The following is a 26,968-nucleotide window of genomic DNA, read 5'->3' as shown; positions in this document are numbered from 1 at the left end:
CATATCCCTTGATTTCTTTAATATCTAGAAATCTATCGATTTCTGTCTGAGATGACTGAGCCTCCACAGCCTGTGGGGTAGAGAATTCCACAGAATCACCACCTACTGAGTGAAGAAATTCCTCCTCATCTCAGTCCTAAATGGCCTGCCCCTTATTCTGAGACTCTGTCCCCTGGTTTGTAGACCCTTCAGCTGGGGAAACAGCCTTCCTGCATCAACCCTGTCAAGCCGTGTAAGAATTGTGCATGCTTCACTAAAATTATCTCTCATTCTTCTAAATGCTAAAGAATGCAGGCCCAGTCTCCTCAATCTCTCCTCACAGGATAATCCTGCCATCCCAGGAATCAGTCTGGTGAACCTTTGTTGCACTTCCTCTATGGCAAATATATCCTTCATCTGGTAAGGAAACCAAAACTACACACAATACTTTAGATGCGATCTCACCAAGGTTCTATACAATTGAAGCAAGACTTCTTTACTCCTGTACTCAAATCCTCTTTTAATGAAGGCCAACATACCATTTGCCTTCTTAATTGCTTGCTGCACCTGCATGTTAGCTTTCAGTGACTTATGAACAAGGACACCCAGGTCCCTTTGGACATCAACATTTCTCAATATCTCACCATTTAGAAATACTCTGCATTTCTGTTTTTCCTACCAAAGTGGTGGCAGGAAGTGCATAAGTATGAGATTATCTGTTGCCTCCCTTGCCTGTCTTTCCATGTGCCTGGCCTCCAGGCCAACGGTTCAATATCCTGCGCTGCCTGCTCATTAGCCTCCTCCACGTCCTCCTCATAGGATGAGGACTGGCGATCAATCACGTCCTCTTCATGCAAGGCCTCCTCCCTCTGCAGTGCTAGATTGTGCAGAGCACTGCAGAACACAATATGCGAGAATCTCACTGGGACATACTGCAGGGCTCCACTAGATCGTTCCAGGCACCAGAATCTCATCTTCAGCAGTCCAATGGCCTGCTCAATGATCGCTTGGGTGGAGCATTGGCAAGTGTTGTACCTCTTCTCTGCTGCAGTGCAAGGGTTCCTCAGAGGTGTGAGTAGCCATGTCTTCAATGAGTAGCTGTTGTCCCCGAAAATCTAGCCCTGAAGGTGAGCGGGGGCCCTGAGAAGCTGTGACACTTGGGACTGTCAAAGCATGTAGGCATTGTGGCTGCTGCCTGGGAAGTAGGCACACACCTGCAAGAAACACTTTGGGTGGTCGCAGACCAGTTGTACATTAATGGAATGGAAGCCCTTCTTGTTGATGAAGGTGGCTGGCTGCTCTGTAGGGGCCTCAATGCCACGTGCACCTTGCACCTGGGGGAATCCAGCGATTGCCCTCTCCACCTAACTGTCATGGTGGATCTGGTAACACACATAGGCGCCGGCTCTCTTGAACAGGGCATTGGTCACCTGCTTGATGCAGCGGTGGACTGCTGCCTGGGAGTCCCCACATGTCCCTGGTGAATCCCTGGAAAGAGCCAGACGCATAAAAGTTGAGTGCTACTGTGATCTTCAGGGCCACGGGCATTGGGTGTCCATCAAAGCACATGGGTCGCAACTGGACATGCAGCATGGCACATTAGTCGGTGATGGCCTCCATGGAGAGTTGTAGTCTTCATTGACACTGCCACTCAGACATTTGGAAGCAGCTGAGTCCAGTCCAGTACACTCTTTGGTGCAGGTGGGCCCATCTTGGCGTGGCCAGCTGCTGCTGCTCTCATCTTGGAGGGTCATGGGCAGGCGCAGATACCTCCTGGCCCTCCCTCCATCGCATTGCACCATGGGATCCAAAGACAGGGTGTATGAGACCCAGGCCAACCAATCAGCACCCCTTCAGAGTGCTGGCTTTGCCTTGGCATCTTTCCCTTTGCAACTCCCCTCAGAATATGCACAAATGGCCCTCAGTGCCCACCCCTGCAGAAATCCAGTCCTATTGCACCTGGCCCTTCTAATCCATTACGATGGCAAGCCAGCCTTTCTAATCCAGTACTATGGCCACCCGGCCCTTCTTACCCACCCAGCCTTTCTAACCCAGTACTATGGCCACCCGGCCCTTCTTACCCACCCAGCCTTTCTAACCCAGTACTATGGCCACCAGACCCTTCTCACCCACCTAGCTTTTCTCACCCTCTATGATGGCCACCCGGCCCTTCTCACCCAGTACTATGACCACTCGACACTGTCACCCAGACCAAGCCCACCCAGCACTGTCGCCCATAACCAAGCCCACTCGTGCTGAGTCCAGAGCACTGCATGCCAACAATGGCCTCCGCTCCCCACTCTTCCCCTATCCTTTGCTCCTCATACCTGCCTTCCCATCACCACACTGAGGCCTTGTCTTAGAGCTGCCCCCTTTAAACTACCAGGGATCTGAAGGCAAGTGATCCCCACCCGCCATTGACTTAATTCCAACCCCCCCCCCCCCCACCCCCACCACTGAATTACAATCAGTTCCATGCAAATATATTACACCAAGCTGTTCACCAATTTAAGTTGCAGTGCTGTCATGTCGGGACGGCAACGCCGCCTTGGAGCTTTCCTGCCACTGAGTAAATCCAGAACTGATGTCACGACACAGGATTTCCGGGTGGGTGCATCCATTGCAATTCTCCAGCCCCCCATCCCCGCCTCCATTCCCACTCCTCACGGCCTCACAAAATTCTGCCCATTATGGGACCTGAGGTTGTTTCTCATGGTGTCTTTGTGCCTCTTCTGCCCACCAGAGAATGCTTATATTTAATGTTAATGTTCCTACGTACTAACAATTCATTTAAATAATCAATGGTGATAATATCATGAGGGTAGTTGCCTAAGCATTACTGAGGACACTTATTGGGGGGCTGGTTAGCTTAGATGGCTAGATTATGATGCAGAAAGAGGCCAATAGTGCAGATTCAATCCCTGTACTGGCTGTGGTTGTTCATGGAGGCCTGCCTCCTTGCCTTGCCCCACGCTTGAGGAGTGATGACCCTCAAGCTATACATTACCAACTGTCTGTCTCTAATAGAGAGAGAGAGAGAGAGATGCCTATGGTCCCTACGGATTACAGCTAGAACAACAACTGACCCCATTTTCTTTAAGAAGATGAATTAATGTCATATGTCATTAGCCAAAGGTTCTTCAATATCTTCAAGTGACTGTATCACTTCCATTGTAAACGTTACACTTTATTTACATTACAGTTCTACCCTGGCAGTACCACTTTAATATAAATTAACAAAACTGATACCTCCAGAAAGCCAGAACTGAAGGCAAGTATCTCTCTTCATTGCTGGAGATAAAGCAAGATGGGCAGTAAACATCACCAGTGTCCCTTTAGGGTTAAACGCTATTCAGCCTTCAGATCAGCATTCTTTGTGAAAAGTTTTTTAGTTTTAGTCATACAGCACTGAAACAGGCCCTTCGGCCCACCGAGTCTGTGCCGACCATCAACCACCCATATATACTAATCCCATATTCCTACCACATCCCCACCTGTCCCTATATTTCCCTACCATCTACCTATACTAGGGGCAATTTATAATGGCCAATTTAACTGCCAACCTGCAAGTCTTTTGGCTTGTGGGAGGAAACCGGAGCACCCGGAGAAAACCCACACAGACACAGGGAGAACTTGCAAACTCCACATAGGCAGTACCCAGAATTGAACCCAGGTCGCTGGAGCTGTGAGGCTGCAGTGCTAACCACTGCACCACTGTGCTGCCCCAAGGTTTGTCAACGCTGTAGCTCTGGTATTTTTGATTCCTGAACTTCAGCTGCCAGAAGAAGGAATAGATTAATTTTATATTTTATTAGCCTATAGGAAATGTGGTGTTGACATGATGGGAACGTGCACTCAGGTGCTCCTATCCTTTCCCCACTTTCCCCCTTAACTATACCATATGCATAGAAATATGAATCTCACTCAATGTAACCTGCACTTTTCCTATGCTCCAGCTTTTATTCCATGATTGAAACAAAAACGCAGTCACAAATTGAGTGGGGGTGGATTAACACAGTGTCCTTTCACTTCCAGCTTAATCCAGCCAAGATATAATTCATGAGAAATGAGTCAGGGCCAGTGGTACTGGAATCCATAACCACTACTTTCTTCTTGTTGCAGGCAGCTTGAGTACTCAGTGTATCCCTAGAGGCCTGCAATGCAATTTTTCTACTGACTTTCCAATAATATGGTGCAAGGTACAAAGCCAGAAAATTTACAAACTTTGAAACTTTGGGAGCCTCTATCACAATTTTTTGAATGAAGCTTCAAAACTTTTCTCAATGCTGTCCCATGTAAAATGCATAGGTTTGCATGTTCTGATGTTACGTGTTCTTATTTCCTGCTACCGCTTTCAAGCATGCAGCAATAAAAAAAAATCAATTGGAGTCAGACTGGTGGAAGTCTCATTCATATCATACCATATAGTCAGAATCCAATCTGAATCTAATTTTATTCCCTTTGTAATGTGGTGGATAGAAGATGTCATTGTAAAACATTTGAGCAGACATTAAATACACCCAGTCCATAAATAAAAACAGAAAATGCTGGAAATATTCAGCAGGTCAGATAGCATCTGTGGAAAAATAGAATTAACGTTTCAAGTTGATGACCTTTCATTATAACTGGGAAAAGTTTGAAATGCAATAGGTTTTGAAAGAGTAAAAGGAGGGAGGGTCAGAAAAAGAACAAAAGGAAGGTCTGTGATAGCATGAAAAACAGGAGAGATTAAATGAGTTAGTGGCGCAAGGCCAAAGGGAGTGGTAATGGGACAATTAAAGAAACAAAAGGTATATCTAGAGGAGGTGTAAATGGCAGAATGATGAACAATGCCATCCAAAATCAGAAACGTGAAAAACACGAGTAAAACCAAAACCTGCAAAGAAAAGGAAACAATATGGGGGCAGAGATTACAGACTGAAATTGTTGAACTCAATGTTGAGTCTGGAAGGCTGTAAAGTGCCAATTGGAAGATGAGGTTCTGTTCGTCATGCTTACACTGAGCCTCATTGGAATATTGCAGGAGGCCAAGGACAGAGAGGTCAGCATTTGAGCAAGGTGGAGAATTAAAATGACAGGCAACCGGAAGTTCGGGTCATGCTTGTGGACCAAGCAGAGGTGTTCCACAAATGGTCACCCAATCTGCATTTGGTCTCCCCAGTGTGGAAGAGACTGCATTGTAAGCAGCAAATAGTGTACAGTAAATTGAGAGAATTACATGTAAATCACTGTTTTACCTGGAAGAAGTGCTTCGGGCTTGGAGGTGAGGAGAGAGGATGTGAAAGGGCAGGTGCTGAGTCTCCTGCACTTGCATGGAAAGGTGCCGTGGGAAGGGTAGGGTTTTTTGGCGCTTGAGGACTGAAGCAGAGAGTCACAGAGGGAACAATCCCTTTGAATGCTGAAAGGGGAGGGGAGAAGATGTGCTTGGTGGTGAAATCACACTGGAGTTGACGGAAATGGTGGAGGATGATCCATTGAATATGGAAGCTGGTGAATGTGAGGTTAAATTAGTCCATAAATGTTCATTTTATATTAATATTAAGAGCCACATAGACGTTCCTTTGAAAGGACATGCTCTTTCCAATCGTGCACTGTCTTTGCCTGCAGGTGATAGTATCCCAGCGGCGACAAGCCCTAGACCTCTGATGGTGATAGTTCTGAGGTCCATGATGGGGGCATACATATGGAGGGACTGTGTGAGCTATACAATGACTGACATGCGCCTCTCACCAAGATGCAGCCAATTCTCAGGCAGCATGTCCTGCTGACCTGCCCCAATGCACATGACAGGGTGGTTACTCCCTTTCCACCAAACACTCCTTCTCACTCTGCCACATGCAATGCCCGGAGGTTCAAAATGTTTGGGGTTCTCACCTTAGCAGCCCGGATCAGATCATTGACCTGCTTCCTGCACTGGATCCATGTCCTGGGGGTGACCCCATGGCTGCTGACCTCCTCCGCAATCTCTGTCCATGCTTGCTTAGTCAGGTGGGCAGGTCTCCTCCTCCCACTTCTGGGGAAGAGGACTCCCTGCCTTTCCCTTGCATCCTGGAGGAGAGCCTGCAGGGAGGCATCGCTAAACCATGAGGCCACCCAGTGTGTTCCATCAGCCGTGGTCGCTGCACGCTTACATTCAGCTCCTTGCCTATCAGGCAGTAGAGACATCAGAAGAGATCCTAGTGCAGCAGAGGGCACTCAGAAAGGCACTCCTTTAAGCCAGGCAGCAGTGAGTGTAGGGCTGGCAGCCCTTTACATATGACACCTGCACCTGTCATTGTGTCAGATGATGACGCCATCGGTGCCTCGATTCCTGCCCCTGGTGATTGATTGCATGGACCCTGTACCTCCCCTTCCTTAATTGGCCGGCTGCCGCGTTCTTGTGGTCGGCAGGCCTCATTTCACTCATGTGGCAACAGCACCCACTTACGGCGCTGCCGCCGAGACCCACACCATTACATTAAAATTCTGCCCATTGTGAGCAGCGAACACAATATCCTAAATTGAAAGTTCAAGTCAATTGCTAGTTCACCTACAAGGAGGATGGTGGGAAAGGAGGAGGTGATAGGGCAGGTGTTAAATCTCCTGCATTTCCACAGGAAGGTGCTGTGAGAAGAGGAGTGGTATTGATGGAAGAGTGAAACAGGGTGTCAAGGAGGGAATGCTGAAAGAGAAGAGGGAAAGATGGTCTTGCTGGTAACACACCGCTGCTGTTTTGCAGTCCTCACAAAAGTAGCAAGAAAAATTCTGCCCTACTTCTTCAGCATTGTGCACCTGTCATGTAGATCCTGCCTACTCAGAGAGTCAAGGGCAAAGAATAAGTTAAGTTGTGTTCGACAGAATTGAATTCACAGAATCTACAGACCTAACATTCAATGCCTCTGCTGTTAACTGTGTGCCAAAAAAGCAAGACTTGGATTCAAATAAGCTAATTCAGACAATGCCAGCAACAGCTCCCCAGTTCATCAGCTTTTAGAGCACTTCCTGTCTTTCATCTGAACAGGCAAAACTAGTTGAAGCTGAAAGGCAGCTTTTCTCTGCACTTTCTCCTATAGACTTTGCAGAGTCAGCTAATCACAATTGCAAAAAGCAAATTCAAGTTGAGTTTAAAAAGCACCCTATTTGTGCTAAAATGAGAATGTGCCAGTCACATTCCAGGGAGCAAACTGACTCCTTATCTCATCGAGGGAAATCTGTTATCATGGAAAAACATGCCCACAACATCAGTCACATGTTTACTCACAGTTCACCTGCAGGCTGCACAAATCACGGATCTTTTTCTTTTGGCCTCCTTGTCTCGAGAAACAATTTGTAAGTGCCTAGAGGTGGTCAGTGGTTTGTGAAGCAGTGCCTGCAGTGGCTATAAAGGCCAATTCTAGAGTGACAGACTCTTCCACAGGCGCTGCAGGTGAAGTTGGTTGTCGGGGCTGTTACACAGTTGGCTCTCCCCTTACACTGCTGTCTCTTTTCCTGCCAACTGCTGAGTCTCTTCGATTCGCCTCTCTTTAGCCCCGCCTTTATAGCTGTCCTCCAGCTCTGGCAATCGCTGGCAACTGGCTCCCACGACTTGTGGTCAATGTCGCAAGACTTCATGTTGCGTTTGCAAACGTCTTTAAAGCGGAGACATGGACGGCCGGTGGGTCTGATACTAGTGACAAGCTCGCTGTACAATACGTCCTTGGGGATCCTGCCATCTTCCACGTGGTTCACATGGCCAAGCCATCTCAAGCGCCGCTCAGTAGGGCATACATGCTGGGGATGTTCGCTGCCTCGAGGACTTCTGCTTTGGAGATACGGTCCTGCCACATGATGCCAAGGATTCTCCGGAGAGAGCGAAGATGGAATGCGTTTAGAAGTCACTCTTGGCTGACATATGTTGTCCAGGCCTCGCTGCCATAGAGCAAGGTACTGAGGACACAGGCTTGAAACACTCGGACTTTTGTGTTCCATGTCAGTGCGCCATTTTCCCACACCCTCTTGGCCAGTCTGGACATAGCAGCAGATACCTTTCCCATGCGCTTGTTGATTTCTGCATCGAGAGACAGGTTGCTGGTAATGGTTGAGCCCAGGTAGGTGAACTCTTGAACCACTTCCAGAGCGTGGTCGCTGATATTGCTGGATGGAGCATTTCTGACATCCTGTCCCATGGTGTTCAAATCACAGATATAAAGAGCTATATTAAACAGATCTAATCCAAGTGGAGGTTTCTACGTACACTAACCTCGAATTCTTTGCTCACAAACATCTATTGTAGCAGGGTAAATCAAGAAGCTGGTAGTGAGAAATGGGCTGGACTTCTATTCCATTGGTGCTTCACCTACTTTATTAGACCACATCTTCTGGTGTAATTTCTGTTGTGGAGAGGAAGTGCCAGCCTTTTTTGGGTGGTTCCAAGCAAATAAGTCAGTAATGGTGTTCTCCCATTTTCTGCCTATTCTGGTTTGAGTCCATCTTAGATTAGGTTCAGTGGTGTCAAATTGCTCCCATACATGGTATGAGCCTTTTACTTCAATGGAATGTGACTCACACCGCTCGATATTAGTTGATTGATAGCTGGAGCCAGTGTCCAAGAATGGAACCTCCTTGTGACCTGAACCAGTAATCCATGTTTACTTGCTGGTTCTCTGGAGGCAGATCAAGCAAACAGTTGGTGAGACAGGACTTGCTGAAAAATATTACGTTTTTTTATTTCCCCATTAGATGAAAATACAGAACAATACTTATGATTGAATTCTACGATTTTCATTAATACAAATGGTCTTCAATAATGAAATAAAAATAATGAAAATGCTACACCTTCAGTGAGTCATCATGCCTGATTTGAAACTGATTTTCTTGCTTTTATAGTACCTCATAAGTTATTAACCTGATTTACATTAGGTCCTGTTCTCATCTGTAGAAATGTAAGTATCTAGAGTCATCAGGTGTTGCAGAAGAGGCAGAATTCAATTTAAAGAGCTCACCATCTACGTCATAGAATTTGCAGAAAATTTTGTTGCAATTTTAACCTAAACCAATGGTGAAAATGGGGTGGTTTGGGGGGTCAGACAATCGATTTACACTCCACCTGACTTTACACTCCATTAAAGCCAATGAAGTGTAAAATTGGGTGGGATGTAAATCAAAAGCTGAACCCAAACTTGCCCCATCCTCGCTGGAAGGCTTCAGTTAAAATCAGGGCTTTTACTTACAAATTTACTTTGTTTATTTTTGGGTGTTTTTATTGTTGCTGGGAGTTATTGCAAAATCTGTACTTTTAAAGTTTTGTTTAAAACTGTACTTTGGACATTAGAAATTTTTTATTATTGAGAGTAAAATGGCAGATGATTTTTTGTAAATATTTTGAATCATTTAGTTGAGTTATCAGTAAAATGTTTATATACGGTATTCTTATTCTAAACTATTTACATTAAAAAATCCCATTACACATGTTTATATAGGAAGTTTCCATATAAATGTTGACACAAAAAAGTTACAGGAAGTAATTTTTGTGGACAGGATGTGCATGCTTTATACTGGGGTCGAGAAAATCCGTGACAATTCCACTGAACTATCATCGAAGTTACAGTCAGAAACTAGGCCAAGATCTGGGTCCATCGGGTTGCATCTTTCCTCAGAATATCAAACATGGCCATCATTGTAAGGGGTCAGGACCAAGAATGAGGAGTCTATACATTGGAGGTTCCTGCACTCTGATGGAGTTATACCATCAGATCTCCCTGACTTCAATAGTGGTTCTGGCTTGGTTCATGATCTAAATCCCTGAAGAGGAGTGCATTGTTTTTAAATCAATGCAGCCTCCTTACAAAATCACCCATAGCGGGCGCTCTCAGTGGAAGCCAGAACATATCTCACCCGCTGTTCCTGCCCCACTCAACTGATATCTTCCTGTCTTTAATTTTTACTCCCCTTGTCCAGCCTCTTCCCACCTACATCTGTGACTCTTCCGATGCCCTCCGTCAGTTGAACACTTTCTAGTTCCCTGGTCCTCATTGTCTCCTATTCACCATGGACATCCAATCTCTCTACACCTCCATCACCCACCAGGACGGTCTGAGGGCTCTCTGCTTCTTTCTTGAACAGAGGCCCAACCAGTCCCCATCCACCACCACCCTCCTCCACCAGGTTGAACATGTTCTAACGTTGAACAAGTTGTCCTTCAACTTCACTCACTTCCTCAAAATAAAAAGTGTTGCTATGAGTACCCGCCTGGGTCCTAGCTATGCCTGCCTTTTTGTGGGATATGTCAAACATTCCTTGTTCCAGTCCTATTCAGGCCCCCTCCCTCACCTCTACTTCCAGTACATTGATAACTATATCGGTGCCACTTCCTGCACTTGCCCTGATCTGGAAAATTTCATTGACTTTGTCTCCAATTTCCACCCTTCTCTCACCTTCCCATAGTCCATCTCTGATATTTCCCTTCCCTTCCCCTCCTCAACTTCTCTGTCTCCATTTCTGGGGATAGACTATCAACCAATATTCACTATACGTCCACAGACTCCCATAGTTACCTGGATTACACTTCCTCACACTGCACTTCCTGCAAGGACTCGATTCCATTCTCCCAGTTTCTCTTTCTACGTCCCACCTGTTCAGACGATGTAATCTTTCAAATTGGGCTTCCAATATGTCTTCCTTTTACCTCAACCGAGGATACCTCCCCCACTGTGGTTGACAGGACCCTCGAACGTATCCAATCTATTTTATTCACCTCTGCTTTCACCCCTTCCTCTCCTCCCAGAACCATGATAGGGTTCCCCTTGTCCTCACCTTCCACCCCACCAGCCTCCATATTCAATGGATCATCCTCTGCTATTTCCGCCACCACCATACACATTTTCCCCTCCCCTCCCCTTTCAGCATTCCGAAGGAACCATTCCCTCCATGACACCTCAGTCCACTCCTCAGTTACCCCCAACAATCCCTCCCCACTTTCATATGGCACAGTTCCATGCAAGTTTAGGAGATGCAACAGCTGCCCTGTTATCTCCTCCCTTCGCACTGTCCAGGGCCCCAAACACTCCTTCCAAGTGAAAAAGCAATTTACTTGTACTTCTTTCAATTTAATATACTGTATTCGCTGTTCACAATGTGGTCTCCTCTAGAGTGGGAAGACTAAATGCTGACTGGGTGATCACTTTGCAGAACACCTCCATTCAGTCCGCAAACGCGACCCTGAGCTTCCTGTTTCTTGTCATTTCCATTCTCCACCTTGCTCCCACTCTGACCTTACTGTCCTTGGCCTGCTGCAGAGTTCCAATGAAGCTCAATGCAAGCTTGTGGAACAGCACCTCATCTTTCAACTGGGCACTTTACAGCTTTCTGAACTCAAGATTGAGTTCAATAACTTTAGATCATAATCTCTGCCCCATTTTTTCTTTTTTTTTTGCTGATTCGTTCCCCCCAACCCCAGTTTCTTTCTTAATCCCTTAACTTTGTGCTCGAACAGCTACTATCATGCCATTCACACCTCAGCCAGACACATTTTTGTTTCTTTACTTATCCCATTACCACTCCTTTTGGCTTTGTACCATGAAACATTTTGTCACTTAATTTATCCTGCCCTCCCCCCATCACAGACCTTCCCTTTTGTTCTTCTTCTCCCCTCCCCACTTTCACTTGCTCAAAACCTTACATTTCTAACTTTTGCCAGTTCTGGTGAAAGATCACACCAGGTGTCGACAACGTGTCCATGGTAAAAATTTTCAGGTCCCTGGTAATTTTAAATGTGTTTCTCAAAGCCTTTCAACTTATGCTTTAAGATAAAATTTTAAAACACAAGTTTAATGGCTTGGAACAAGACATTTAAAATTAACAGGAGCTAAAGTAATTACAAAGGATCGGGATCCTCGGGACATCGGGCTAGATCCTACAGCCTGCATGCGGGCCTCCGTCAAAGTGAAGCCTGGGGGAGGCGGAACTCGCTGGGATGGTTGCTACTGTCAATCAGGGGGCACTGAGCAATAGAAGCGGGCCAAGGCTGGCAGGGCAGGCGGAACATGAGGGAGGCAGGAATCTCTGGGAAGACTGGTGCCACCAATCATGAGGTGCTGACCAATGGGAGAGAGGCAGGGGCGTTGCTGGCGGAGCATGGGGGAGGCGTGACTCGCTGGGAAGACTGGTGCCATCTATCAGGGGGCGCTGCCCATGTCCGGCCTGTGGAATCAGCTATGGAGAGCATTGGTATGACTAGAACAAATAGGATAGTGCACAGCAATAATAGAACAGGAAAGACAAGACTTCATTGAGCCAGAGCAAACTTTGTTTTAGGCAGACAATCCACTTTCTCAGCTTTCCAAAAGCCCTGGTTTCTCTCAGAGTGTGGGGCCGTGCTGAGCTGCAATGTGAGAGAGAGAGTGGGGGAGAGAGAGTGGGGAGAGAGATGGGGGGGGGAGAGAGTGGGGGAGAGAGTGAGATGGGGAGAGAGAGGGGGAGGGGGAGAGAGAGAGGGGAGGGGAAGAGAGAGAAGGGAGGGGGAGAGAGAGGGGAGAGAGAGAGAGAGGGGGAGGGGATAGAGAGAGAGAGAATGGAGAGAGAGGAGAAGAAAGAGAGAAAGAGGAGAGAGAGGTTGGGGAGAGAGAAGGGGGAGAGAGAGGGGGAAAGAGAGAGAGCGACAGAGAGAGAGAGGGGGAGAGTGGGGGGGTGGATAGAGCGTGGGAGAGAGAGGGGAAAGAGGAAGGGGAGAATAGGGGGGGACAGAGGGATGGGGCAGGGGAGGGGGGAGGGTGGTGAAGGGGCAGAGGGACTCAGGTGGACAGAGGGACATACAGAGGGGAGAGAGAGAGGGGGGGAGGGAGAGGGCAACACAGAAAGAGAGAGAGATGAACACAGAGGAGAGAGGGAGAGGGGAGCGAGCTGGATACAGAGAGGGGAGAGGATGACAAGAGAGGGAGAAAGACATCACGATCACTCCTGACAGATAGACATCTATCTGAATTCTCTGCATTGCTACATCAAGTTGCGGACAGATATTGACTACTTGTGCAAGCAAAAGTAATGCCAGGTATCTCACGAAATAGGGAGAAAGGCGTTTTAAATCGGCCTGTGTTTGATGGCTTTAGGTTGGCTATACACTTTATATACAGATTAATTGCACCCATGTCCGTGGCTGGGTCAATAATTTTCTCAAATGTCTGTGGTGCAACATGTTGGTGCCCATCCCTGGATCATACAGACCTGAAACGTTGGGCTGGCTTTTATATTCGTGGACTGCATGCCGCGGAGCCACCGCGATATTAAATGCGGCGGCTCATTTAAATGACGGGGAGGAGGCGGGCAGTCCCTCCCCAGCAATGGCATCAGGTGCCACTGCGCAGGCGCCAGCACCATTTTTAAAGAGCTTTGAGCCCTCCATTGTAATTTAAATTTTTTAAGGAATACTCATTTTTAAAAAATATATAAAGTGATCCTGGCCCTCTCCCACCACCCCCAATGAGCATCGAAGTAATTACCTGCCCTCTGCTCCCCCCAAAACGCTTACCTTGTGCTGCCAACCTTCCCGCCTCAAACTTTAAACTTTAAACTTTACCCCTTCCCACCACCCTCTCGACCAATTAAATTAATCTGATTCCCGCACTGAAAAATGTACCTTCTTCCCCCTCTCCACCAGTTTTCCAGTGGGAGTGTCGGCCACTGGCACCAATATCACCTGGAATGGGTGGCAGGAGTGGGTAAGTAATTAATTCATTTATTCAAATAAAATTCTGTATGTAAAATTTGGTCCTGTCTCTGAGGGGTGGGGGGGAATCACCCATGAGGCCTCGCTGCCACCTGCTATATTGGGCCGGGCCTTCCTGGCGGCGAAGCCCCTGGTGGACATGTGCTGGAGGCATTTTCTGGCCCCCCCGCCACGACCCCCAACGTTGGGTCCATTAACTCTGTTTCTCTCTCCACAGATGCCGCCTGACAAAGAACAACAAAGAACAAAGAACAGTACAGCACAGGAACAGGCCATTCGACCCTCCAAGCCTGCACCGATCTTGATGCCTGCCTAAACTAACACCTTCTGCACTTCCGGGGCCCATATCCCCCTATTCCCTTCCTATTCATGTATTTGTCAAGATGCCTCTTAAACGTCGCTATTGTATCTGCTTCCACCACCTCCCCTGGCAGCAAGTTCCAGGCACTCACCACCCTCTATGTAAAAAACTTGCCTCACACATCCCCTCTAAACTTTGCCCCTCGCACCTTAAACCTATGTCCCCTAGTAACTGACTCTTCCACCCTGGGAAAAAGCTTCTGACTATCCACTCTGTCCATGCCACTCATAACTTTGTAAACCTCTATCATGTCGCCCCTCCACCTCCGTCGTTCCAGTGAAAACAATCCGAGTTTTTCCAACCTCTCCTCATAGCTAATGCCCTTCAGACCAGGCAACATCCTGGTAAACCTCCTCTGTACCCTCTCCAAAGCCTCCACGTCCTTCTGGTAGTGTGGCGACCAGAATTGCACGCAATATTCTAAGTGTGGCCTAACTATGGTTCTGTACAGCTGCAGCATGACTTGCCAATTTTTATACTCTATGCCCCGACCGATGAAGGCAAACATGCCGTATGCCTTCTTGACTACCTTATCCACCTGCGTTGCCACTTTCAGTGACCTGCGGACCTGTACGCCCAGATCTCTCTGCCTGTCAATACGCCTAAGGGTTCTGCCATTTACTGTATACCTCCCACCTGCATTAGACCTTCCAAAATGCATTATCTCACATTTGTCCGGATTAAACTCCATCTGCCATTTCTCCGCCCAAGTCTCCAACCGATCTATATCCTGCTGTATCCTCTGACAATCCTCATCATTATCCGCAACTCCACCAACCTTTGTGTCGTCCGCAAACTTACTAATCAGACCAGCTACATTTTCCTCCAAATCATTTATATATACTACAAACAGCAAAGTTCCCAGCACTGATCCCTGCGGAACACCACTAGTCACATCCCTCCATTCAGAAAAACACCCATCCACTGATACCCTCTGTCTTCAATGACCGAGCCAGTTCTGTATCCACCTTGCCAGCTCACCTCTGATCCCGTGTGACTTCACCTTTTGTACCAGTCTGCCATGCGGGACCTTGTCAAAGGCTTTACTAAAGTCCACATAGATAACATCCACTGCCCTTCCTTCATCAGTCATCTTCGGCACTTCCTCAAAAAACTCAATCAAATTAGTAAGACACGACCTCCCCTTCACAAAACCATGCTGTCTCTCGCTAATAAGTTTGTTTGTTTCCAAATGGGAGTAAATCCTGTCCCGAATAATCCTCTCTCATAGTTTCCCTACCACTGATGTAAGGCTCACCGGCCTATAATTTCCTGGATTATCCTTGCTACCCTTCTTAAACAAAGGAACAACATTGGCTATTCTCCAGTCCTCTGGGACCTCACCTGTAGCCAATGAGGATGCAAAGATTTCTGTCAAGGCCCCAGCAATTTCTTCCCATGCCTCCCTCAGTATTCTAGGGTAGATCCCATCAGCCCCTGGGGACTTATCTACCTTAATGCTTTGCAAGACACCCAACACCTCCTCTTTTTTGATAATGAGATGACTGAGACTATCTGCACTCCTTTCCCTAGGCTCATCATCCACCAAGTCCTTCTCTTTGGTGAATACTGATACAAAGTACTCATTTAGCACCTCGCCCATTTCCTCTGGCTCCACGCAGAGATTCCCATCTCTGTCCTTGAGTGGGCCAACCCTTTCCCTGGTTACCCTCTTGCTCTTTATATATGTATAAAAAGCCTTGGGATTTTCCTTAATCCTGTTTGCCAATGACTTTTCATGACCCCTTTTAGCCCTCCTAACTCCTTGCTTAAGTGCCTTCCTACTGTCTTTATATTCCTCAAGTGTTTCGTCTGTTCCTAGCCTTCCAGCCCTTACAAATGCTTCCTTTTTCTTTTTGACTAGGCTCACAATATCCCGTGTTATCCAAGCTTCCCGAAACTTGCCAAACTTGTCTTTCTTCCTCACAGGAACATGCTGGTCCTGGATTCTAATCAACTGACATTTGAAAGACTCCCACATGTCAAATGTTGATTTACCCTCAAACAGCCGCCCCCAATCTAAATTCTTCAGTTCCTGCCTCATATTGTTATAATTAGCCTTCTCCCAATTTAGCACTTTCACCCGAGGACTACTCTTATCCTTATCCACAAGTACCTTAAAACTTATGGAATTATGGTCACTGTTCCCGAAATGCTCCCCCACTGAAACTTCGACCACCTGGCCGGGCTCATTCCCCAATACCAGGTCCAGTACGGCCCCCATCCCTAGTTGGACTATCTACATACTGTTTCAAGAACCCCTCCTGGATGCTCATCACAAATTCTGCCCCATCCAAGCCCCTAGCACTAAGCAAGTCCCAGTCAATATGGGGGAAGTTAAAATCACCCACCACCACAACCCTGTTACCTTTGCACCTTTCCAAAATCTGTCTACCTATCTGTCCTGCTGAGTATTTCCAGCATTTTCTGTTTTTGTTTCATACCGCTACCTCATTTGCCCAGCTGAGCAGCTTTCCTGGCCAATCAGGTGGTGAGATAACTGTCCTTTAAACTGACTATCTAGGGCCCATTGGTTGGACAGCTCTGTGATGGTCTTTGCATGAGTCACATGAAATGGCATGGTGTTTGGTGAGGTGGGATGCTCTTGGGAAGGCCCAGTTACAACTTCTGGCCTGATACCTAAGAAAACTAAAACTGGAAAGTGGAATGTATTCAGAAGTAACTCATGAAGAGCTGCCTTGGCCAATTAGCTGGCCGCCTAATGGATGGTGCCCTACAGGGAAATAATAGTTAGGGATTTCAACTACCCTAATATCAACTGGGAGACAAACAGTGTGAAGGGGACAGAGGGCACAAAATTCTTAAACTGCACCGTCCGCCTAAGGTAAAATCCAGTCCATAGACTCTAGAATGAGATCAATAGTTTGGTTGAGTGGGAAGAAAAGTGGCAAATGGAATTCAATCCACAGAATTGTGAGGTAATTCATTTGGGGAGGGCAAACAAAGCAAGGGAATACACAATAAACGGGAGGATATTGAAAGGGGTAGAAGAAGTGCATATTCACAGGTCCCTGAAACTGGCAGGACAGCTAGATAAAGTGCTGAAGAAGGCATATGGAATGCTTTCCTTTATTGGCTGAGGTATAGAATACAAAAGCAGGAATTTAATGCTGGAACTGTATAAAACGCTGGTTAGGCCACAGCTGGAGTATTGCGTACAGTTCTGGTCACCACATTACTGGAAGGACATAATTGCTCTGGAGAGAGTACAGAGGAGATTTACAAGAATGTTGCTCGGGCTTGAAAATTGCAGTTATGAGGAAAGATTGGATAGACTAGGGTGGTTTTCCATAGAACAGAGGAGGCTGAGGGGTGACTTAACTGAGATGTACAAAATTATGATGGCCTGGATAGTGTAGACAAGAAGGACCTGTTTCCCCTAACTGAGAGGTCAATTACCAGGGATACAGATTTAAGGTAATTGGTAGAAGAATCAGAGGGGATATGAGTAAAATCTGTTTCACCCAGAGGGTGGTGGGTGTCTGGAAGTCACTGCCTGAATTGGTGGTGGAGGCAGAATCCCTCAATGCATTTAAATGTACGTGGACCTGCACCTGACGTGCTGTAACCTGCAAGGCTAAGGACCAAGTGCTGGAAGGTGGGATTAGATTGGGTGGCTAGTTTTTTCAGCCGGCGCAGGCACGATGGGTTGAATGGCCTGTTTCTGTGCCATAGCTTTTCTATAGTTCTATGTTATTGCTTGTGGAAGTACCTATGCTGTATTGCTCAAGAAAGAAAAATGTGGTACATATGCCAGGTGTGGCAATGTCTCCTGTTTCACTGTCCCCAGCGTCTACCCCAATCCTCAGCCCTGGGTGTTTGATGCATGGCCCTAATGCCTGTGGTATCTACAAATTTGCCAAGGCTGCCTCCAGTGGCAGTCTTTTGTCATCTGTTGTTGGCAGTTTTTATCTAAAAAAAAAGGAAGACATAGTCAAGATGAGTATGTGTGCCTGAACTCTGTCTACCCCAATTTAGGAAGGTGCACTCTATAAGCACATAGAAGAAATAAAAATGCAGCCTACAAGTTGTCAGAGAAGGAGTTGTATGTGACTTATTCTTGTCTCCATGTACAGAAGAAAGTGACTCTTGGTAAGGAAGGTGCTGGCAAGTGCATGGTGGGGTTCATAGGTGGTCATAGATAGGTTCAGAGAAAGAAAAGGTATGGATGGGTAAGACAGCTAAGATGTTGCTGGCATCATTTGTTGCACAATCTATCATGCCCCTCCTAGTGAAGTTATTAAATTTCTTCTGCACTGAAGCTACGTCTTCTGCACTGTGCTGATGCAGTCACTCTAGCTCCTGCCCGTCTATTCTGCCACTGATTTGGAAACACTGCAGAGGAATCAAACCTCCTTTGTCCTCCCAAATTCAATTAGAAAGAGTTCAACTGCATGTCCATCAAAATACAAGCCTTTCTACCTCCCTCTATACTGCGTACCGTTCTTTTAATTACCGAGTTGACAACTTCCACACAGCCATGACAAATTTCAGTCAACATCAGTCAAACAACAGGTCGAGGTCAGCCACCAGGTTGAGTTTAGCCATCAGGACAAAGTCAGCCAGCAAGTCCAGCTCAGCCAAGAAGTCCAGGTCAGCCAGGAAATCCGGGTCAGCCAGCAAGTGAAGATCAGCCAGGAAGTAAAGGTCAGCCAGCAGGTAAAGGTCAGCCAGGAAGTAAAGGTCAGCCAGGAAGTAAAGGTCAGACAGTGGGTAAAGGTCAGCCAGGAAGTAATGGTCAACCATCAGGTAAAAGTCAGCCAGAAGATAAAGGTCAGCTCACCACCACCTTCTCAAAGGCAATCAAGGATGGGCAATAAATGCTGGCCTAGCTAGCGACGTCAACATCCCATGAACAAATAAAAAAAAGAAAGTCCAGGTCAAGCTTTCTGGCAGTTTACCAAGAAGTTCACATGTACACTAGTCAGCCTTCTTCTGTAGCTTGACCCATCAAAGTCCTCATCTGTCTCCTCTGCAGTAGAACTAAAGTGCAACCTCACCCTCCAGCGACCTGGCACCTGTGCCATCATTTCTGCAGCCCTAGCTCCTGCACACTTGTACCCGATGTCTTACAACATGCAGATCCCTCTTCTATCCTATCCTCTAAAATACACGCAGTGTCAGTCTCTGAGCTGGTGTTTGAGAGTGTAAGATCGAGTGAAGGTGTCTCTTCATCTACACTGTTGTCTTCCTTTTCCTGCACTGGCTGGGAAGGTTCCAGTTCATGTGTATCTGAAATGAGAAAGAAACATATGTTGGTTTCTGTTGAGGGGAAAGGAGAAAGTAAAAAGTGTGTGCTTACACCATCTGCAGCTTGTGAGTCAAAAGAGATTTTGGGATGAGGGAGAAGTGGGATGAGAAAAGGAAGATTAGCTACGCAGATATACTCATCATTGATCCCTCCAACCCTGCATGTGGCCACAGGTTCAGCTTTGCCCCTTCCCATGATGACCAGGATTGTCTGTTCCATGCAGGTTAATATATGCAGGCACATTTATCCTCCAGTTCTTTCCTGCTGCCTCCTGTTATGTGTAACCTTCTCCTCCAAGAAAGAGGGATCTGTGTCAGTAAGTCTACTGCAATATGTTTGGGTGATGTGGCTATCATGGTTGAATAGCTGCCAGTGTGTGCAAGCTCAGTTGTAGGTGCGAGGCTTTCAACACTGTTAATTGTGAGAGTGAGGTAAAGCATATGAATTTTAGAATTGAGACCTGATTTGTAGATATTGTTGGTCGGTGGATGTTGGGGGTGTAGTGAATTGAGTAGCGATCGAGGCTGGTCCTACAGTTATTAGGATATGCCATTTGAAGATGAACTCATGTCAGATCATTAAACTTCTTCCTGCACGGCATCCATGTTCTTGAAACTACACTCCTGACATTGACCTCAGCCTTCTTCCCACTGCCTCCTGAGCATATGTCTGGAGGGCCTCCTGCGAATACAGGATATCTCTCCTTCTTGGCACCTCTTCCACCAAGGCCTCCAATGCATTGCAAGTGCTCGCACTCTCGCATGTTCAGCCATTCCTCAAAATATCACAGTGCAGATTCGCTTTTCAAAAATCTCCCACCACTTCTCTTTAAAGGATACAGGCTGCCTTTAAGTAGCACTAGCCACTCACGAGATCAGGAACCTACTGATGCGTGCAGCCAATGAACAGCTCAGGGAGTGCTGACTGTACAGCAATCATTTAAACCAATGGCAACATGAATTTTAACATGCTGCCTGCAACGCAATGAATAGACAGGGAATAATCAAGAACTGTGATCCCCATGCCTGCTTTCAGACGTTAGCCAATTTAACACCCTATATCCTGCAGCAGCCCCTAAAATTTCTCACCCCAAGTGGGTCTGCAACCAATCACAGGCTCACATGCACAAGCATGTGCCAACAGAATGCAAATGGGAAGTGACCTGAATTACAGGCGCTTGTCCCAACTTCCTGTCAGTGCAGTTTTGATGCTTTCTGCTATTTTTGCAGACATGCACAAAGAGAACAAGGTGGGAGAAAATGAGTAATGTATAATATTAAAGGGTTAAGAAAAATTGGGCCAAAAATAGATTCAAATTTCAATTCTAATTTCAAAGTAACCAAAAGAACTTTTCTGAAACACAGGCAGTCTACTAAGAAGTTAATTAAAATGTAATCGGAGATTCATAAAGGGTAAAGCGAAGATTTTCAAACTCACAAGAGTGTTTTTGATAGTTGCTGTAGAAACAATGAAACTAACAAGTAAATCAGTGACTATTCACTGTAATACTAAAGAATATATGGGTTTGTGATGTGGAACACAGCTGTTTGCTGTCCACCACTTTAACTTCTCCATAAATCAAGAAAGGAACAGCAGAAATGGGGAAAAGACCCTCCCGCGCCTGATTTGGAACTGGAAATATAATGCGAAATGAAGTATTACTATCATTCCATGTAATATATGCACATTAATCTCTCATATTTCCATGACAGTAAACTGGCAGCCAGAGAAAATCTCAAGTAAATGACCTTTAATCATGAAATGTAAAAAATAGTTCAGAATAACAAATATAGTTTCTAAGGGCGTTTGATCAAGGCTCAGATTTAGGCACTAGGAAAGTTGCATTGAATGTTTCTTTAAAATTTCATTTTGGTGTGATACACTAGGCATTATACTCAAATACCTTTCTGTCCTACAGAGTCATTCATGGAGAAGTACAGGAAGAGTAAACTTTGCATCTGCAGTGGATCTTCTTTTCTCTATGCCATAGGATTTAGATAGAGGAAATAAATAGAAACAGTTTCCAATGGCTGAAGGGTCAATTAACAGAGGGTACAGATTAAAGATGATTGGCAAAAGAACCAGAGGTGACAAAGAATCATTGAGCTGAATTTTTAGGTCCCGCTGGGGGCGAAAACGGAGGCTGGTGAAGTTGAAAATATGAGCGCCAGCTGGCATGCCAGTTTCTCGATGCTGTTTCCAGTGCCGACAGGTATTTGTCCTGGTTCTCAGGCCAGTGGTAGAAAGCAAAGGAATCTCCATAATAAAACAAGAAAAGTAAACGGAACTTGGTTGTGTAATCAAAGTTCAAGGTGATATAATGAATGTGCCACTTCGAAATGGTTTAATCATTTCTCTCATTGTTCCGTAATTATTTTTAATGAGATGTAAGTTACCCAGCGATAAACCAATGTTATGATCATTAATTACATTTAAAAGCTTTATTATTATTTGCTATAAGTAATCTCATGGCCCGGCATAACACCACTCTACAATGATCATCAAGCCAGGGGACCAACCCTGGTTCAATGAAGAATGCAGGAGGGCATGCCAGGAGCAGCACCAGGCATACCTCAAAATGAGGTGTCAACCTGGTGAAGCTACAACCCAGGACTACTAGCATGCCAAACAGCATAAGCAGCATGCAATAGACAGAGCTAAGCGATCCCATAACCAACAGATCAGATCTAAGCTCTGCAGTCCTGCTACAACCAGTCGTGAATGGTGGTGGACAATTAAACAACTAACTGGAGGAGGTGGTTCCGCAAATATACCCATACTCAATGATGGGGGAGCCCAGCGCATCAGTGCAAAAGATAAGGCAGAAGCATTTGCAACAATCTTCAGCCAGAACTGCCGAGTTGATGATCCATCTCGGCCCCCTCCTGAAGTCCCCATCATTACAGTTGCCAGACTTCAGCCGATTCGATTCACTCAGCTTGATATCAAGAAATGACTGAAGGCACTGGATACTGCAAAGGCTATGGGTCCTGACAATATACCGCCAATAGTACTGAAGACCTGTGCTCCCGAACTTGCCGCACCACTAGCCAAGCTGATACAGTATAGCTACAACACTGGCATCTACCCGGCAATGTGGAAAATTGCCCAGGTATGTCCTGTACACAAAAAGCAGGACAAGACCAACCCGGACAATTACCGCCCCATCAGTCTACTCTCAATCATCAGTAAAGTGTTGGAAGGTGTCATCAACAGTGCCATCAAGCAGCACATGCTTAGCAATAACCTGCTCAGTGATGCTCAGTTTGGGTTCCGCCAGGGCCACTCAGCTCCTGACCTAATTACAGGCTTGGTTCAAACATGGACAAAAGAGCTGAACTCAAGAGGTGAGGTGAGAGTGACTGCCCTTGACATCAAGGCAGCATTTGACAGAGTATGGCATCAAGGAGCCCTAGCAAAACTGGAGTCAATGAGAATCAGGGGGAAAACTCTCTGCTGGTTGGAGTCATACCTAGCACAAAGGAAAATGGCTGTGGTTGTTGGAGGTCAATCATCTGTGCTCCAGGACATCACTGCAGGAGTTCCTCAGGGCAGTGTCCTTGGCCCAACCATCTTCAGCTGCTTCATCAATGACCTTCCTTCAATCATAAGGTCAGAAGTGGGGATGTTCGCTGATGATTGCACAATGTTCAGCACCATTCATGACTCCTCAAATACTGAACCAGTCTGTGTAGAAATGCAGCAAGACCTGGACAATATCCAGGCTTGGGCTGATAAGTGGCAAGTAACATTTGCGCCACACAAGTGCCAGGCAATGACCATCTCCAACAAGAGAGAATCTAACCATCTCCCCTTGACATTCAATGGCATTACCATCGCTGAATCCCCCACTATCAACATCCTAGGGGCGACCATTGACCAGAAATTGAACTGGAGTAGTCATATAAATACTGTGGCTACAAGAGCAGGTCAGAGGCTACGAATCCTGCGGCTGGTAACTCATCTCCTGACTCCCCAAAGCCTGTTCACATCTACAAGGCACAATCAGGAGTGTGATGGAATAATCTCCACTTGCCAGGATGGGTGCAACTCCAACAACAGTCAAGAAGCTCGACACCATCCAGAACAAAGCAGCCCACTTGACTGGCACACCATCCATAAACATTCACTCCCTCCACCACTGACGCACAGTGGCAGCAGTGTGTACCACCTACAAGATGCACTGCAGCAACACACCAAGGCTCCTTAGACAGCACCTTCCAAACCCGCGACCTCTACCACCTCAAAGGACAAGAGCAGCAGATGCATGGGAACACCACTACCTGCAAGTTCCCCTCCAAGTCACACACCATCCTGACTTGGAACTGTGTCGCTGTTCCTTCACTGTCGCTGGGACAAAATACTGGAACTCCCTTCCTAACGGCACTGTGGGTCTACCTACCTCACATGGAATGCACCGCCTTCTCAAGGGCAATTAGGGATGGGCAATAAATGTTGGCATAGCCAGTAACGCCCACATCCCATGAATGAATTTTAAAAAATCTGTCGCTGTTTCCTTGTTATGTTGTGTCTGTGCACTTTGATATTGGTGGCTTACTTTAAAGATTGCAGAGCTACATGGAAAAGCAGCCATGAAAATCAACTAAAAGTTGGAAGGAAAAAGAAAGAAACATTCAGAAGATGTAGATCATAGTAATTGCAGAGAATAATTAAAGAAAAATCAGGGAGGAAGCAGGAGTATGTGTAGATGGGATAGGAGTGAATGGAGGGTGAAGGATTGCAGGAATCAGTCTGGTAAACCTTTGCTGCACTCTGTCTATAGCAAGATAAGGAGACCAAAACTGCACACAATATTCCAGGTGTGGCCTCACCAAGGCCCTGTATAATTGCAGCAAGCCATCCCTGCTCCTGTACTCGAATCCTCTCGCTATGAAGGCCAACATACCATTTGCCTTTTTTACCGCCTGTTGCACCTGCATGCTTACCTTCAGCGACTGGTGTACGAGAACACCCAGGTCTCGTTGCACATTCCCCTCTCTCAGTTTATAGTCGTTCAGATAATAATCTGCATTCCTGTTTTTGTTACCAAAATGGATAACCTCACATTTATCCACATTATACTGCATCTGCCATGCATTTGCCCACCTATCCCATCTACACATACTCCTGCTTCCTCCCTGATTTTTCTTTAATTATTCCCTGCAATTACTATGATCTACATCTTCTGAATGTTTCTTTCTTTTTCCTTCCAACTTTTGCCCACTCACTCAACTTGTCCAAATCACCCTGAAGGCTCTCTGCATCCTCCTCACAACTCACCCTCCCACCCAGTTTTGTGTCATCTGCTAATTTGGAAATATTACATTCAGTTCCCTCATCTAAATCACTAATGTATATTGTGAATAGCTGGGGTCCTAGCACCGATCCCTGCGGTACCCCACTAGTCACTGCCTGCCATTCGGAATAAAGACCTGTTTATTCCTACTCTTTGTTTCCTGTCTGCCAACCAATTTTCTATCCATCGCAATACACTACCCCCAATCCCATGTACTTTAATTTTACACACTAATCTCTTATGTGGGACTTTTTCGAAAGCCTTCTGAAGGTCCAAATAAACCACATCCACTGGCTCCCCCTCATCAACTCTACTAGTTACATCCTTGAAGAATTCTAGTAGATTTGTCAAGCATGATTTCCCTTTCGTAAATCCATGCTGACTCTGTCCGATTCTACCACTGTTCTCCAAGCGTTCTGCTATAAAATCTTTGATAATGGATGCTAGAATTTATAGGTCTATAATTCCCTGCTTTCTCTCTACCTCCCTTTTTAAATAGTGGGGTTACATTAGCTATCCTCTAATCTGTGGGAACTGTTCCAGAGTCTATAGAATCTTGAAAGATGACCACCAATGCATCCACTATTTCTAGGGCCACTTCCTTAAGTACTCTGGGATGCAGACCATCAGGCCCTGGGGATTTATCGGCCTTCAATCCCATCAATTTCCCCAACACCATTTCTCTACTAATTCTGATTTCCTTCAGTTCTTCTCTCTCACTAAACCCTGTGTTCCCCGACATTTTTGGTATGATCTTTGTGTCCTCCTTTGTGAAGACGGAACCAAAGTATGCATTTAGTTGGTCAGCCATTTCTTTGTTCGCCATAATATATTCCCCTGTTTCTGACAGAAAGGGACCTACATTTGTCTTCATTAATCTTTTTCTCTTCACATACCTAAAGAAACTTTTACAGTCAGTTTTGATGTTCCCCACAAACTTACTCTCGTACTCTATTTTCCCCTTCTTAATCAGACCCTTGGTCCTCCTTTGCTGAATTCTAAACTGCTCCCAATCCTCAGGTCTGTTGTTTTTCCTGGCGAATTTGTATGCCTCTTCCTTGGATCTAATGCTATCTCTAATTTCCCTTGTAAGTTATTGTTTGGCTACCTTTCCAATTTTACTTTTGCGCCAGACAGGAATAAACAATTGTTGCAGTTCATCCATGCACTCTTTGAATGTTTGCCATTGCCTATCCACCGTCATCCCTTTAAGTAACGTTTCCCAATCTATCAGAGCCAACTCGTGCCTCATACCTTCGTAGTTTCCTTTATTAAGATTCAGGACCCTTGTCTCAGAATCAACTACGTCACTCTCCATCTTGATGAAGAATTCTATCATATTATGATCGCTCATCCCCAAGTGGTCTCGCACAACGAGATTGTCAATTAATCCTCTCTCATTACACAATACCCAATCTAGGATGGCCTGTTCTCTAGTTGGTTCCTCAACATATTGGTCCAGAAAACCATCCCGTATACACTCCAAGAATTCCTCCTCTCCGGTATTGTGTCTAATTTGATTTGCCCAATCTATATGCAAACTAAAGTCACCCATAATTACAGATGTTCCTTTATCGCATGCGTCTCTAATTTCCTGTTTACTGCCATTCCCAACATCACCACTACAGTTTGGGGGTCTATACACAACCCCCACTAACGCTTCTTGCCCTTTAGTGTTTCTCAGCTCTACCCATACAGATTCCACATCATCAAAGCTAATATCCTTCATCACCATTTCATTAATTTCCTCGTTAACTAGCAATGCAACTCCACCACCTTTTATTTTTTGTCTGTCCTTCCTAAATACTGAATACCTCTGGATGTTCATTTCCCATCCCTGGTCACCCTGCAGCCATGTCTCCGTAATCCCGACTATACCACACCCGTTTGCAACTATTTACGTGATTAATTCATCCACTTTATTGCAAATGCTGCGCACGTTAAGGCACAAAGCCTTAGGGCTTGTCTTTTTAACATTACTTGGCCCCTTCCCACTATTTTTCACTGTGGCCCTGTTTGATTCTGGCCCTTGATTTCTCTATCACTTTTCTTATTCCCCTTACTGTCTTTAGTTGTTGTCCATGATCCCCCCTCCTCTGACTCCTTGTAAAGGTTCCCATCCCCCTGCCATTTTAGTTTAAACCCTCCCTAACCACTCTAGCAAATACTCCCCCTCAGTCCCGGTTCTGCCCAGGTGTAACCCATCAAGTTTGTACTGGTCCCACCTCCCCCAGAACCGGTCCCAATTCCCCAGGAATCTAAAGCCCTCCTCCTCACAACATCTCTTCAGCCACATATTCATCCGATATATCCTGCTATTTCTACCCTGACTAGCACTTGGCACTGGTAGTAATCCTGAGCTCACTACCTTTGAGGTCCTAC

Source organism: Heterodontus francisci, chromosome 5 (genome assembly GCF_036365525.1).
Source record: "Heterodontus francisci isolate sHetFra1 chromosome 5, sHetFra1.hap1, whole genome shotgun sequence".
Lineage (NCBI taxonomy): Eukaryota > Metazoa > Chordata > Chondrichthyes > Heterodontiformes > Heterodontidae > Heterodontus > Heterodontus francisci.
This window is presented reverse-complemented; position numbering follows the sequence as displayed.